Genomic DNA, 15,878 nt, shown 5'->3' on the forward strand with positions numbered 1-15,878 from the left:
GAACTTGGATGACTTAACTTGTAGTAACTCACTACCATTACATTTAATACTTAATTGATTCTCCACATTTTTACTTACTTGGAAATGAACAAACTGGGTCTTGTTGATATTTAGTGATAACTCGGTATTTTCAAACTAATTAAGTACTTCATTAAAGACAGTATTGGCCAATTCCTCAAGGTTCTGGTTGGGAGCTTTGTTGAAGAGGATGGAGGTGTCATCGGCGAAAAGAGTAAAATGAGTTTTAAAGCTAGTACACAAGGGAAGGTCATTGATGAAGATGAGGAAGAGATGGGAGCCAAGTGCAGAGCCCTGAGGAACACAACAGCCAATACAGCCCCTGCTGGATGACACAGAGTGCCCCTCAGAGTGGCCCAACATTACCTTCATCTTTGTTCCAGTTATATAGGATTTAACCCATGAGCCAGCTGATCCACTTATACCATAGCATTCAGTCTTTGCTAGGAGGATTTCATGATCAGCAGTATCAAAAGCCTTAGAAAGGTCACAGAATACCAACAGGAGATAATTTATTATTAAAAGACTCAGAGATTTGATGGATGAAGGAGAAAATAGCTTGTTCTGTTGACAGACCCTGTTGAAATCCAAGCGGGCTACTGTTTAAAATTTTATAATGAATGAGGTGGTCAATAAGTCTTTTGTAAACCAATTTCTCAAGAATTTTAGATAAGGTTGTTAAAAGGGAGATAGGATGATAGTTGGTAATGTCGATTTCATCACCTTTTTTAAATAGAGGTTTGACAATAGCATAGTTTAGTCTCTCAGGAACAATCCCATGCTGGATGGATTCATTAAATATATGGCACAGAATTTTGCTTATTGGCTTATAGCATTCCTTCAGTAATCTTGAAGAGAGACCATCAATGCCAACAGAATTCTTGCTTTTTATCTCTCTAATGATATTCACAATTTCATGTACAGTGACAGGAGACATTTTAATCTGCCTTTTTTTTAATTATTATTATTAACAGCTTCTTGAATGGATAACGTGAGTTCATTAACAGAACATGTTTCTCCATTTTGGGCTGCTAATGCCAAAAAGTGGTTGTTAAACATGTCAGTAATTATTTCAACATTTTCATGAGTGTTATAATTTGGTTTAATCTCTATGGTGTTTTCTGCAATAGGGATTTTACCTGTTTCAAATTTTTATTATGTCCCATTTGGTTTTAATTTTATTATAAGAGACATCATTTCTATTTTTATAGAAATATTCTTTGCCCTCCTTAGAACTTTTTAAAGGATAGAGCAGTATAGTTTGTAATGTTTTTCCTTTTCTAGACTATAACTGGGCTTGAGCAAGGTAGACATATTCCTTTTCCTTCTGCAGGAGGTTTTGATGCCCGAAGTTAACCAGTTTTTATTAGAATACATAAGCATATAAATTCATTTAGAAAAGCTTTATACTTCTCATTAACGTTGTCAAAGACCTCAAGCTGGTTCCAGTCAACTTCTTGTAGAGAATTACAGAACATATTGATAGGTTGTATGTTAATTACTATGAAGGCTTTACTGCTGCAATTGTTCTTACTAAGAGGGCTAACACCTTCAATTTAAAACAGCTGACCATCACAGCAAGAGACGGCATTTAATATGTTCTTTACAGTTATGTTTGGATTTCTGCTTCTGTCTAAGAAGATGTCAGTTCAACTCATGGAATTAGCTGTGACTCTAGTGGGAAAATACACCAGTGCTATTAAGTTAAAAGAGTTCTTTAAATATAATATGTCCATTCTTCCCATGTTATCAGTAAGAAAGCCAAAATTAAAATCACCTAAAATTATAATATCTTTTGTTTTTGCAAAAAAAGAGTGAACAGTGATTCTAACTGTTTTAGGAAAATATAAATTTTGCCTGTAGGAGCCTGATAAAATGAGAGGACAGTATTTTCAGAAAAATCAGTACAGATTACAACTCTGTAGACCTCACAATGTTGATCAATACAGTATTCACTCAACTCTATGGATATGTAAGCTATTTTTTTCTTAACATAAATTGCCACTCCACCTTTATCTAAAGAATGTCTACAATAAAGAGCTGCTAAGTTATAGTTATTCAGCTGCAGCATGTCAGAACCTAGTTTCACAAAGTGTTCAATAAAACACATTACATCAGCATTATAATAAAGTCCTTGTCTAAAACATTAATGGATAGTTCATCTAGTTTACTTAATAAGCCTTGAATGTTCTGATGGAAAACAGTGAATTTATTAGTTTGACTGAAGATTTGAGGTGGATCATTGGCTTAGTCTCTCTTAAAAAATTAACATTAAGCTTACTTGAAGATGTAGTTATGACATAATTTTCCTTTCCTTGGAACGATATCATAAAAAATTCTAACTGCTTACTGTGGATTTTTTGGGCCTCTGGCTCCTGCTACCTGTAGGTGGCCCTTCTTCTTGCAAGGATGAAGAATTCTTGACTGTTAGCTGCTCTGATTGTTCTGCTACAGCTGCCATTGATACTCTGGGTGCTAATGATGCTTCCTCTTTTGGCTCTGGAACTATTCTTGATGCTAATATATCTTCCTGAGGTGATGCTGGGGAAGCCTCTTCTGCTTGTGGGAGTGATGATATCCCCTGATCTTCTTTTGAAATTGTTAGTAGATCTATTCTGGATACTAAAGTAATTTCTTCAATGACCATTGCAGCAGCATCAGTTGTTGATGCTTGTACTACTGTGGCAGCTGCTTCTGATGAGAGTGATTTTCCTTCAGTTGATTCAGGTTCAGCTACCCTTGGTGAAGACCCTGTTGTGTCAGCAATCAAACCTGGTATTGCTGCCACAGGTGTTGGCTCTGTTGGATCGGCTGATAGCGGTGAATTTGCTAATACTAGTAATAGTGGGTCCACTGTTGGGAGTTGAGTTGTTGCAGTAATTATGGAAAGTTGAGATGCTGCATATGATAGTGGTTGCTGATATACTGAACGTTGAACTGTTCTAGGTGAGTTACTTGTTTTTTTGGTAATTGCATGCAGTATTTCTGTAATGTTGCTGCAGAGACGTTTCTTGGCCTTCTGTTAAGGTGCAGCCCATGTCTTGTGAAGCTGTCTCATTGTAGGAAGTCGACAGACAGACACTGAGTATTTAGTTAGAGTTTGCATATGTTTTCAAACTGTTTAGTAGCTTAGGTTATTTCTTTGTTTATGCACGTTCATATATAAGGTCATGTGTAAGTAGAATTCGCATGATGATCATTGCTTTACTATTATTAGAATTTAGTATGATTTTCACGTTTTGGACAGCATTCGATAATTTTTTTTTTTTTGCAAAAATCACTGGCTCCTCCCACTATTACTGTATAGTCATTTGTTGGAGACTCATCTTTTATGTTAGATTAGATTTGTATTAGATTTGACTCAGTTTTCACTCCATAGACCCAATAATGAGATGATTTTCGTGGGTGTGGAACAAGTCAGGAAGTATAGCATAAAAAATATATAACACTTAAATATAATACTACCCTGACCAATTGTCAGAATATTGACAAAATAGTTGAATACATTACAGCAGACTGGAAGTGCCAATACTTACAGAATTAATACACTGTCAGATTGAAACATAGTTATGCCCTTTTAATAAATTTATCATGCACAAAATACCTTACCTTGACTGTTGTGACCAAGTACCATCAAAACTGAAAACATTTTTAATAATCCTGTTCGAACAGCCCCTGTTAAGATATTCATCTATAGAGTGGAAGGGGTTACCTACCAAAAAGTCTTCCAAACTCTGTTTAAACTGTGCTTTATATGAAACCAAGTTTTTAATTGTTGCTGACAACTTATGGAAATGTGTGTTCCTGAGTATTGGACCCCTTTTTGGACCAAGGTAAGTGATTTTATGTCTTTATGTAAATTGTTCTTATTCCTAGTAGTGACACTATGTATTGATCTATTGGTTGGAAACAGAGATATATTACTTGCAACAAATTTCATTAAGGAATAAATATACTGAGAAGCAATGGTTAGAATACAAAGTCCCTTGAATAGGTGTCTACATGATGTTCTTGAATTTACATAAAAAATGAGTCTTATTACACGCTTTTGCATGCTAAAATCATTTGCTCAGTTTGATGAGTCCCCAGAATATGATCCCATATGACATAATTGAATGAAAGTAAGCAAAGTACACACTTTTTTTAAGTATTTATATCACCTATATCTGACATCATTCTCACTGAAAATAGACTTGTTTAGGTGCTTCAGCAATTCTTTGGTATGCTCGACCCAATTGAATTTGTTATCGAGTTTTAGTCGCAGAAATTTAACTCTGTCACCCCCTTGATCTGCATGTCTTCAAATGTCAAACACATGCTGGATGGAAATCTCTTACAGGTTTTGAACTGCATATAGTGTGTCTTTTCAAAGTTTAATGACAGTGAATCAGCTTTAAACCATTTAGGAACGTCAGTGGAAATTTGATTAACAGGCATTTCTAAACCTGTACATAACTTGCTACTTATTGCAAACATCTGCAAACAAACTTAGCATCTGGAAATGTAACAGATGGGAGATCATTAATGTGCACAAGAAAAAGCAATGGACCCAAGATGGAATCTTGAGGAAAACCACATGTAATTAATTCCCAACCAGATGAAGACTGATTGCTTACTCCACATCTATTTCGCAATGACATCCTTTGGTTCCTGTTGGTTAGGTAAGACTTGAACCATTTTGCAGCACTGCCAATGACACCATAATATTCTAATTTACTTAAGAGAATGCTGTGATTTACACAAAGGCTTCTGATAGATCACAGAAATGCCAGTAGCCTTTAATTTGTTACCTGATGAATTGAGTACATTCCAACTGTTCATGTAAATTGCTTTTTCTATATCAGAACCTTTAACGAACCCAAACTGTGACTTGGATAATATATTACTTTCAATCAGATACATAAGGAGGCACTTGAATACAATCTTTGCAAATTCTTTTGAAAAAGCCAGCAATGCGAAATTGGTTGATAGTTTGATGGCATCTCTTTATTCTTCTTCTTGTAAAGAGGCTTAGCTTCAGCATATTTTAGCCACTGTGAAAAAGTTACACTGATAAGAGACTAATTACACAAATAACTTAAGATAGCACTCAACTCACATGATGTCTTATCATAGCCCCCAGGATACTTAGATCTTAAGGATTTTATGATTGATGCTACTTCTTTGGGAGATATGAGTGTCATTTCTGCTTTATTGATGTTATTTGTAATCCCTGGTCTCAGATATTCCAGTACACTGTTTCCTGAGCCTGATAAACCCAGGCAGTACTTGCAACTATACATGCACTTGTTATCAATGTCCCATTTATTTTTAGAGCTATCTCTTCCTCTTCCTTTTTGGCCCCACCTGTCTGTCTTCACTATACCCAATAAAGTTTTTATTTTGTTGCCTGATGTAATTAGCTTTTCCCCATGATAAAGCTGCTTAGATCTCTGGATTACTTGCTTCAATATTTTGCGCATTCTTTGTAATGCATTACAATGCTAACATCAGAGATGTCCCTAGATAGTAGATATTTATTTATTTGTCTATGAGACATTGTCAGTACATAGAATGTACATATAATGTTAGACATCATTCAATACTATTGTATTTTGTTGAGAAAAAACTTATTTATTCTCAATAAAGATAAAGTGCTGACAAAAAGCGGTGAGTTTGGTTTTCAAATACTTAGATTTATTTCTGAATCTGGAGGCACTGTTTACATAAGAAATCACTTGACCAAGGAGCTTCTAAAACACCTAAGGGTAAAAATATAAGTGTTGTGACTCAAAATAAAATGCAGAGGTAAACAAAACATTATGCTCATAGATGATGTCACTTAATAATTGAACACAAAATTTCTTTTTAAATACGGTACATTAATAAAAAGAATTTACTTTAACACATTCCCTTGTTAAATAGAAATCAACAAATAGGCAAACCCACAAAACAAAACAAAACTGAGTTTTACAACAGCCATATTTGATTACACAATATCTTCATATGTGTCTGCTGTAGAGCTTTGGTCATGATGTCCGCTACCTGCTCTTCAGATGGGATCTGATGATCTCTAATTCTTCCTTCATAAAGTTTTTCATGAATAAAGAAATTCTTGAAGGCTATATGTTTGGTTCGGCGATGAAATTCTGGATTCTCTGCCAACTTCACTACAGCTGAATTGTCAATTTGGAGAACTGGCATTTTAGATAGTCTTGTTGTTTCTCCGAATAGACGAGTTAACCAGATAATCTCCTTGACAGCTTCATTTGCGGCAACTAGTTCAGCTTCAGTTGTAGATGTTACTACCATGGTTTGTTGCTGACTTAGCCATGATATCGCCCCTCCTGCATAGTTGATGACAACTCCAGATGTTGATCTGCCTGTTTTTGAGCAGTCTCCAAAATCTGCATCACTGTAGCATTACAGTGTTGTGCTCTTCCTTCTTGGTTTGTATGTGATTCCATATTCAGTCGTTCCTGATACATAACAAAAAACCCTTTTTACTCTTAATGTGACTTCTTTGGCGGGTTTCTCAAGAGATCTTGACAGAACACGTACACTGAAGGCTAGGTCTGGTCTTGTGCCAAGCATCAGATACATTAATGCTCCAATTTCTTCTCTATATGGAAAAGACTGTTCTACCATGTCATCTTTCCCTGACTGTGAAACAACTGTAACTTTGAACATTGGGGTAGAAACTGCTTTACACTCTGAAAAGTTGAAACGTTTTAAAATTCACTGTGCATAAGCCTTCTGGTGAATCCTGATGCAGCCATCGTTGCCATTTTCAATTTGCAGACTTAAATAATAGTTTGCAGGTGTCATTCTTGATCTTGAACTCCTTTTGCAGTTGTTGAAAGAAAATGCTCAAATAATGACAAAGCAATGCTCAAATCATTTCAAAGCAAGTATGTACTTGGACTTACTCCATAGATGTACATCATAAGCTGCTAAATAAATAAATAAAAAATAAAAAAATAAATTTGAATCAGTGGCAGCTACCAACCTGTCGTCAACATACAAAATTCCAAGAACTTCTTTGCTATTTTTATTTTGAACGTACATTCATGGATTTGCTTGGCTTACTCTGAAATCTAGACTTGGTGCTTGTTTTAAACGATACTGGCTTTTCTTCAACCTCAAATCCTGTTGGTACCATCTTCATCAGGTTTTCCCAATAGGGAGGCCGGACACATCAAACTGTCCAAGATACATTCTTTAAGTTGCAGCAACATTCAGACTAGACCAAATCGTTGTCATTTTTGCAACTGGACTAAAAATTTGACTGTAATCTACACTTTTTCATTGACTGAAACCCTTGGCAACCAGTTGAACCTTAAATTTTTCAATCTGACCCTCTTCATTTGTTTTTAGTCAAGACACCCCCTTACATGGTATTGCCTTGGCACCCTTTGGTAAATCTTCAAGCTCCCAGGTTTCATTTTGGATCAGAGATTCCAATTCTCTGTCCATTTGATGCTGTCTTCATGTCTAAGTGCACCCTCATAGGTTTCAGGCACCTCAGTTGTGACAAAGGAATTGTCTGTTATCATTGCATAATCATTGAGGTGTTTTGGTCTCTTTAATGATGAACAATCTCTTAACTTCACTCCTATTTCCTCTTTGCAAGTTTCCAGAATCGAATGTCATCATCAGATTCTGTGTCTGAACTAGTTTCATGCTCCAAACTATCTTCTGAGTGTGTATTTTCCTCACTCTCTGATTGATTTTTAGTATAATCTGGACCTGCAATGGGCTTTTCAACATCTTGAATGGTAGTATAACTTGATCAGTACAGCATCACAGTTTTTCTTCAGATTGCATATGTCTGGACAGCACAACTGAATTACTTTCTTTTATCCAAATCCTGAAGCATTCATCACCATCATAACCAGTGAGATGTCCTTTCACAGCTTTCTTGTCCATTTTCCTTCGTTTTACCTTGGAATGTGTGCATAACATGTTGAGCCAATAATCCTAAGATGTTTAGTTCGAGGTTTTTTCCATTCCCACAAATTGTAAGGACTGACACCTTCTGCAGATGACTTCCTGTCCTATTCAAGATGTAAATTGCTGTGTTAACCAATTCACTCTATATCTGTTTTGGATAAGTGACATCTGGATTTGAATACTTACGTGTCCTGGCCATCTCAACAACTGTCCTATTATCCTGCTCACAAATACGGTTTTGCTCAGGAGGATAGGGAAAAGTCAACTGCTGTGTTATACCATTTGAAATTAAGATGGATCTAACCTCTTTGTTATCATACTCCTTGCCATTGTCACTCAGCATCTCTTTAACAGAGGACCCCAATGCCTTTGCACGTGAGAGAAAATCTTTGAGAATTTACTCAAATCTGATTTTTCTGCAGCAAAATAACCATAGCGAAACTTGGTGAAATTGTCTTTGAGCAAAACGAGATAACGTTTCTTCTGGAATGACTCATGAAAAGGTCCACACAGATCAGCTGATATCAACTCACCAGGCCTTGTTGACTTTCTCTACTTCCAAATGGTAGATGATGCACTTTCCCAAATTTGCATGGTTCACAAATCTCTGCCCCTTCCTTAACATCAATATTAAATTCCTTTTTGAGCTTTGTTTTAGCATGACGCTTATCTTGATGACCCCATCTCTCGTGATACAGTTGAAGAACATTAAATGTATCTTCCATTGAAATATTCACAATTGCACCCTTATCTGGCACTAAGGGCTTAATTTCTGCTTTGTATAAAGTGCCACCAACTTTATGATTTCCACACAGTCTCACTCTACCACCCATTGTCAAAGAGCAATATGTGGTACTTGACTGAAATATACTATTTTTGTTATGATCTTGGGCAGCTAAAACAGAAACAAGGTTTTTGGAATTATTTTTTTTTGTACATATCAGACATTAGTCAGGGTCAGCTCTTCACATATGCTGCCAACTGTTGACAGAATCCAAATTGATCCTCTTCCTGTTGCTTCTAGAGGCTCCTGTCCAGTGGCCTTTATACAGCAGACTTCCCCACAAGGGTTACAAACTACTGTTCAAATCTTATAGATAATATTTTCATTGATGAGAATAGAAACACCAATGCAACAGTAAAACAAGTCCTAAATGGTCTTCCAGACCAAAATGGCCAATTGCTAACTATCAATATATGCCCACACAAGAAGGACAAAGTCTGTAAAAGGTCATTAGGGTAATTAATAATGAAAATCTCATGATCTTCACCAGTTATCTTCAACTCATTGACTGGAGTCCAATTTATAGAGCACTGAAAGTCAATGACAAATTTAACCTATTTATAAATGAGTTTATGTGACACTTTGAAGCTGTCTTCCCTCTAAGAACTGAAAAGAACAAGTACCAGAACCATACGAGCAAACAGTGGCTCACAAAAGGAATAAAAGCATCATGTAGGACTAAAAGACTGCTTTATGTTTCTCTCAGAAATACAAATGATCCTGAAATAAGAGCTCATTATAAAAGGTACTGCAAGATCTTAAATGAAGTTCTGATAAAGGCAAAAAGTATGTCCATCAAATCAGAAATAGATGATTCTGGCAACAATATAAAAACCATCTGGGCTATTATTAAAAGAGAAACTGGTAGTTACTCAAATGATGCCAAAAATATTGAAGTTAGACATAATGGGAATATCACTGATAAAGGTGAAAATGTTGCAAAAATTTTCAACAAGCATTTTTTGACTGCAGTGGATAAAATAGGGTGTAATGGTTCTATAAATGAAGCTCTGTATCTTTTACAAAGAAGTGGACTTAGTGCAACACCCCAGATTAGCATGCCTCCTGTCACTGTTGAGGAAATTAAGAAGATAATAAGGACCATGAAAAACAAAAACTCTACTGGTATTGATGGTATTTGCATCAAAGTGTTGAAACACGCACACATTTTCATTTGTGAAGTGCTGTGCCATATCTTTAATGAATCACTGAGACTAGGAATTGTCCCTGATAGACTTAAATATGCAGTGTTGAAACCATTGTATTAGAAGGGTGACAGAAACGAAGTAACCAATTATCGTCTTATTTCACTCTTAACTTGTTTCTCCAAGATTCTCGAGAAACTTGTACACAGAAGGATTCTTGAACATCTTAGTAAATACAATATTCTCAATAAAAGTCAATTCGGTTTCCAGAAAAACATCTCAACAGAATAGGCACTATATTCTTTCACCAATTCAATTCTTGAATCAATCAATAATAAAATATCTCCAACTGGAATTTTTTGTGACCTTTCTAAGGTGTTCGATTGTGTGAACCATGAAATTTTTCTGAGAAAGGCAGAATTTTATGGGTTAAATGGAGAAGCAGGGATGTGGCTTGCCTCTTATTTAAAGAAACAGAAACAGAAATTCATGGTAAACGACACTGATGGGGAACCAGTGTCCTCATCTTGGGGTACAATAAACTGTGGAGTCCTACAGGGCTCTATTCTGGGTCCTCCACTTTTCCTTATTTTCATAAATGACCTTCCAATATGTACAAGGGCTAAGATAAAATTTACTTTGTTTGCTGATGACACGACGATTCTGGTAGACAATTCAACAAATACTAATCTTGAAATCACTGTAAATGCAATTTTTCAGGAGACCTGAGGTTTACCTCTAATGGATTATCACTAAATTTTGAAAAACTCAATTGATTCAATTCCATACAAGCCAAAATATCGAAGGTGAGATTAATGTTAAATACAATGATGGGAGTTTAGCAAGAGTGGAGTCAACAAAGTTTCCTAAGCTCAGCAATTTACGCTATTTGTGCGATTGCTTCCTTCAGTGGCTTAAATACTTTGAAAGCTTCCTATTTTGTTTATTTTCATGCCCTGATGGCCTATGGAATGATATTCTGGGGAAACCAGCAAAAGGCAAACAAAATCCTCATAGCCCAGAAAAGAGTCATTAGGATCCTGTGTGGTGTCAATTACAGACATTCCTTCAGGAAGCTCTTCCAAGAACTGAGAATACTCACAACAGTATCTCAACATTTTCTCTCTCATGTGTTTCTTGTGTAAAAACCATTCCCTTTTTGAAATGAACAGCTTGTATCATAACTATGACAAGAGGGTAAAAAATGGTCTACATCTTGAGGAAAAGAAGGAGTACACTACTCTCGCATAAAAATATTTAATGCTTTCCCTCAGGCAATAAAAATATCAGTTACTGATCCACCTACTTTTAAAGATCAACTTAAACATTATCTTCTAAGTAAAACCATTTACTCACGGGACGAATTTATGTATTAGAATATATTAATTGATTTTGTTCTATTGTAAGTCTGTTCAATGTAATTTGTAACTTTTTACAAAAAACAATTCTTGTAAACATTTTTTCTATGTAATATATTATTCATTGTGCAATCTATTATTATAAACAAATGTCTCAAATCTATGTAAATGACACTTTCTACACCCAAGCGATTTACCGCTAATGGGTCTACAGAACACGAATGAAATAAATAAGTAAATAAAATAAAAATAAATAAATTGTTGAATGCTTCAAAGCTGACAATGTAATCAGGACTATTTGTCATATGTTTCGTTGGAACCACTGTCAATCCACCAATTGTATACATCCACTTCTAATGAACAACCCTCGTCACAAATAGTAAGGAATGCTACATTCTTTACTATAGTTTTATCCATATTTTTCTGCACAGTTGTATTTTTAGCTTGCCTTCCATCAGCAATCCACTTCTTACAATATTTGATCCAGTGACTCGGTTCTTTGCAATAGTTACATTTTCCCTTATCTTTGAATTTTTTAGTTTTTATTTTGTTTTGTACACCTGATTTGACAACTAATGCCTCTTGTTCGATTTTGTCACTACTCTTTGTGAAATTTCTCTCAAACATTCACAATTGTTCCTCTAATTCAACAAACGTTTTCTTATCAACTTTTGTTAATAACTTCCAACTAGATTTAAAGGAATTAAAGCTTGCGGGTAGAATATGTAAAACTTTATATACCAAGATCAGATCAGGTAGCACAGTTTTTCCCTTTGCTTTAAGCCTGTTGTTCAGTTCTTTACATGCACTTGTTAACTTCGCTTTGTACATGGATATGTCTTCTCCCTGTTTCCAATTAAATGCGAAGAAATCTGAACAAATCTTGAACAGCTTTTCCTTTGACGATGCTTCGAAATTCTGCTTCAATGCCACCTATGCTTCAGGAGCCATTTCTTTGTCCATGATCTTTTGTTGGTTCACGTTTTGCTGGTTTGTCATCAATTACGTCTAAAGCTCCCTCATGATAGTCAATTAGGTCTCGTATTTTTCTCTTCCACATTTGCCAATCAGTTTCACTATTCAACGGATGACATGTTTCACCAGATCCATATCAACTCTAAAACCAAAAACACACTCTGAAATACAAGTTAAAAGAAAACTGTATCTGTCACTTTTTGCACACGTTTTTACACCCATAACTGGGACCCATTTGTTGAGAAAAAAAATCTTATTTATTCTCAGTCAAGATCAGGTGCTGACAAAAAGCCGTGAGTTTGGTTTTAAAATTCTTAGATTTATTTCTGAATCTGGAAGCACTGTTTACACAAGAAGTCACTTGACCAAGGAGCTTCTAAAAACACCTAAGAGTAAAAGTGTGAGTGTTGTGACTCAAAATAAAAAACAGAGATAAACAAAACATTATGCTCATACATGATGTTGATTAATAATTTAACACAAAACTTTTTTTAAATGTGTTAATAAAAAGAATTTACTTTAACAAATGCGATATTGTTTCTACCATTTTAACAACATTAATCTCCTATTGTTACACTACTTATTATTGGTACATTATTTGTATTTACAATGTTACTACAGTCTCCTTCTTGTCCCACAAGATATCTTTCTTCGTTGTGTAATCCATGGTTTATTTTTAGACTTATGTTAGATTTGAGTTATCTTTAGGAGAAACAATTTTCTAAAGACAAAATATCTTTATTAATGAATGCTATGTATTTTCCATTCGAGTCAGAAGTACTGTAAGCATATATCCAGTACACGTCTTTGAGCCATCTCATAAAATTTTCAATTTTTGACTGAGTTATTACCCTCCTGTACTCAGGTTTTACAGATTTTTTTAATCCTGACAAGTTTCAACATTTAACACAAGTTGCTGTATGTCGTGATCAGATAGCCCATTTACTATTGGTTTTGTGAGGTGACCTTTTCCCGTAGATTTGTCTACAAAGATATTACCAATAGCAGCCTTAGAGTATTTACATGTCCTAGTTGCAAGATTCATATAGGAATTAAACTGAATGAAAGTGTTACATACTGATTGCAATGATAATTCACTGATAGAGGTTTTCAATAAATCCACATTAAAATCACCAGGAACCACTCTTTCCTTGTATTTTACTGTGAGGTTGAACAACTTAGCTTCCAGATTGTTTTATGAAGATTTTAAAGTTTCATGAAGATGCTCTGTATATACTTACCATAATAAAGGACTTATGAAATAATACTTCTGTTGCACAAACTTCAAATTTCTGTTTTGTGCAAAAATTTTTAATATCAATATTCTTGAAATCAAAACAGTTTCTGACAAACGTGGCAACTCTTCCTTCCTCCATATTTCTTCTACAGAGGTAAGAAGCTAACGTGAATCCTGTAACATGTAACATAACTATACCTATGGTCACATGATGTTCAGAGAGGCAGATTATATCAACTGGTTTGCTCAACTCTATTTTTTCAAAACAAATAAGCAACCCATTAAGCTTACCCCCTAGTACTCAGGTATTTTCATGCAATAAGGACAGCTGATTTTGTTCAATGGTTGAATTACAATGGGATGAACCATATTTTTCTGTCAGTTTTTGAATATCTCAAATTTCAATCAGGGGCTGTTCTCGTGAATTGTGTACATTAAAATTTGCTTCCTCAATTTGCTTTATCAATGTAAATGTCATTTTCAACCTTTCACTGAACATCTTGTGTTTCTGCCAGAGTTTTTCAATAAATCCACATTGAAATCGCCAGGAATCACTGTTTCCTTCTTTTTTACTGTGAGATGGAACAACAGAGCTTCCTGATTAAAAATCTGCTTTTCAGTCACTTGTAACCACTGGTACTTTACCACTTTGATAGTGCACCCCCCCCCTCCCCCCTTAAGTTATTTGCAATTACCCCAGACAGGTTTCCACTCCCTTTCCTGTTGAGATGAAGGTCATGCCTAGTATAGTCCCACCTACTGATAGAGTCAACAGGAACCACATCAATAAGAGACCTGATGGCTATCCAGCCGGCCATTCCACCTCTAAATTAACTCTCCTAACAGAGGAGTTTAACTGTGGATAGTCATGGTGCCTCAAAACAGATACAAGCCCAACATCAGGATGTCTTGTCGCTGAAGCTATCTTTACCAGGTCACCCTCAATTGAATAATTAGGGTCCCTGTCTATATGCTGTTGCCTGCCCTGCCCTCTATTACCATAGTGTCTTCCTTTGTGAAGTCTTTGAAAAGCAAACCTATATCTTTTATCGCCTGACCCAGACTTGCACTAGATTAAAAAAAAACTTCTGGCCTGATACCTGACACTAGTTCATCCTGCAACAATTGGCCAACACCTCTACCATGTGAATTACCTAACAGCAAAACTTTCTTCTCCTTCTCAACTTTTTCTGACTTCTTACTTTCAAAACACTTTTAGTTTGTTGTGTCCTGTCTACTCCTAAAACTACTTGTGGCTCCTCAGTTTCCATCTGTGACAAAGATGAAACCTATTTTCCACATAAACAAAAACACTGTCAGTGAAAGTCCTATTCCTATTTCTTCTACAACCTGTTATCACTTCCCACCTCTCTCCCCCCCCCCCGCCCTATCTTTCCAGATCTTGATTTGCCTTATCTAGTTCAACCTGAAGGGCAGCACTCTTCTCCTCCTGTTCCAATATCTTCCTATCTCTACAGCAAATCTTGCACAACCAATGGCCCTTGCTTATTTATCCAGTTCCCAAGTTATTACAGATCACCCATGTGAAAGAAACAGTAATAACCCTCACATCACACTCCAGAACTCATGCATGAGTCATGGAACTCACAGAGACTCAACAGCTTGGGATGTTTATGTTTCCATTCTTGCACTTATTGTAATTGTGGATGTCACTAATGTTGATTTTCTTTCACATACATGAGACAAGTGAAGACATATGGACTGAAAATTGTCATCACACTTGGACATGTAAAGATGGGTTTTCAGTGGTTCAGTTTGCTGCTTGATGTTATGATCCTTATTGCTTTTTTTGTAGTAGCAGTATTGTCTTGCAGTCTGTAGAGTAATCCCACAGCAACAGGCCATAACCGATATGGCTGTGGAACAGTGGAGAATACAGGGTGTATTAAAAAGAATCATCCGATTTAAAAAATGTTATTTGAGACATGTGCATGAACAACATACTGTTGGAAAGAGTAAACTCTCAAGTTTTACATGCTTCCCAATAGGTAGCAGCAGTGTGCACCCACTTCAGTTCTAGTAAAAATTGTGTTGGTACAACAGAAAGCATTTTGTGTTCTACGTTTTGCACAGTGTGTTCAGTAGTAACTGTTCAGCATGACTTTTGTACTAAAGTGCACATCATTTATGACGGCGGCCGAGTTTAGGTTCATTCTGCGCATCTGACGTCACAAAACACAGTCAGCCAATGAACAGAGAACGACATCGCCAGAGCTCGACTGCAGTGCAGAGGACAGACGAGTGTCTTCAGTCTTAGAAACGTTCAGTCATAAATAAAGTCATTGAACAAAAACAATGTCTTGATAGCAGACTTTCTATAAAAGAAAGTTTGGAAAATGCATTCTTTATACCAACTGTTTCATATTCTATTAATTAATTAAACCAAACAAGCAATAAACCCAAGGAAA

Source organism: Schistocerca americana, chromosome 5 (assembly GCF_021461395.2).
Source record: "Schistocerca americana isolate TAMUIC-IGC-003095 chromosome 5, iqSchAmer2.1, whole genome shotgun sequence".
Lineage (NCBI taxonomy): Eukaryota > Metazoa > Arthropoda > Insecta > Orthoptera > Acrididae > Schistocerca > Schistocerca americana.